Below are 1,362 nucleotides of genomic sequence, written 5' to 3'. Positions count from 1 at the left end.
TTGGGGTCTCGGAGTGATTTCCACGAATAACGAACCCTGGGGTGCGTTTACGTGTCGGTCATCAACACTCACGGTTTTTTGCAGATTCCTGCCCGTTTCGTGGACTATTACTCACTGTTTAGGGGTCCCGGAGTGATTTCCACGATTAACGAACCCTGATGCTCAGTTTGGTGTTCGGAAAGAAAAGCCGAACTGAGGATCTTAAAAAATATACGCAGGAGTCTAACATAAATATGTCAATATGGGAATGCAGGCTGCGCTGCTGACCTCTGCCGCACTGACTGCGGAGGTCGATGCGTTGAAGCAGAGCCTCGAGCGGTCCGAGAACGAGCTCGGCCGTGCCAAGAAGCAACTCGAGGACAAGGAAGGTATGTAATACCTTATGTGAGTATATAAAAAATACCTGGTTGCAAATAATGACAGGACCAACGTGAATGTTGCAGGGGCCACATCCGAGGCGGCGACCTTGAGGGAAGCGCTATCCAAGGCCAAAGACAATGCGGCTGTGGAGCGCACTAAGCGAGAAAATCAAGAGGCGTGAGTGGCGGAGGTGCGGCAAGAGCTCGATGCTCTCATGAAGAAACATGAGAGTTTAGAGCTCGACTAGAAGACTCGAGAGTCTGAGCTTGCCTTGGCACTTGAAAGCGCCAAATCTGCCAAGGCCGAAGCCCAAAAAGCCCTCCAGGAGATTGAGGCGCTGAAAAAGATTGTGGCGGGTAAGGCATTCCTTATGCAAAGCAAGCACACGAAAGTAAATTACCTGTTACTTACCCAAATCCGGAGCTCTCCAGGAGCATTCGCAGATCTGCCCCGCAGTGTATCCGATGTTGCCGCATTCTACCGGGCCGAGGAAGGAAGCTCGACGGAGAAGGTGTGCTGGTCCTAGTATGCTGAGGCCGAATCCCCGGTGCCCTTGAGCGACCAGCTGAAGCAGCTGGTCGAGCTTCATAAGGCAGCCGAACAGGCCATGAAGGGCCTGATAGGCCGGCTGTGGCCTGGGGAGGTCATGCCTTTGAGCTACTTTGGGCTGGTGCGGCGGCTGGTGGATGCCTGTCCATGGCTTGAAGTCATCAAGCGCTCCGTGTGCATCGAGGGCGCCTGTAGGGCTTTTGCCCGTGCTAAAGTGCACTGGGGTAAGCTGGATGCTGAGAAACTAGTGAATGATGGGCCACCGGAGGGGAAGGAGCATCGCAGGCCCGAGATGTATTATGAGGGCGTCCTGAATGGTGCCCGTCTTGTAGCAAATGAATGTACCGGGGATGTAATTTTTGAGTAAACTCGCTCGTGTTTATCCTGTGCGCTGAAAACTTGTTCATATGCGCTAAGCAACGCTTTTTAAATTTAAAATATTACCTTCTGTGC

At 52.4% G+C, this 1,362-nt stretch overlaps 1 pseudogene; it reads left to right on the top strand.

The window, feature by feature from the left end:
• The window catches only part of LOC119292440, a 41,073-nt pseudogene extending 40,603 nt beyond the window's left edge, over window positions 1-470 (top strand).
• The last annotated feature ends 892 nt before the right edge of the window (window positions 471-1,362 follow it).

The sequence above is a fragment of the Triticum dicoccoides genome, chromosome 4B, assembly GCF_002162155.2.
Source record: "Triticum dicoccoides isolate Atlit2015 ecotype Zavitan chromosome 4B, WEW_v2.0, whole genome shotgun sequence".
Classification (NCBI taxonomy): domain Eukaryota; kingdom Viridiplantae; phylum Streptophyta; class Magnoliopsida; order Poales; family Poaceae; genus Triticum; species Triticum dicoccoides.
This window is presented reverse-complemented; position numbering and strand designations above follow the sequence as displayed.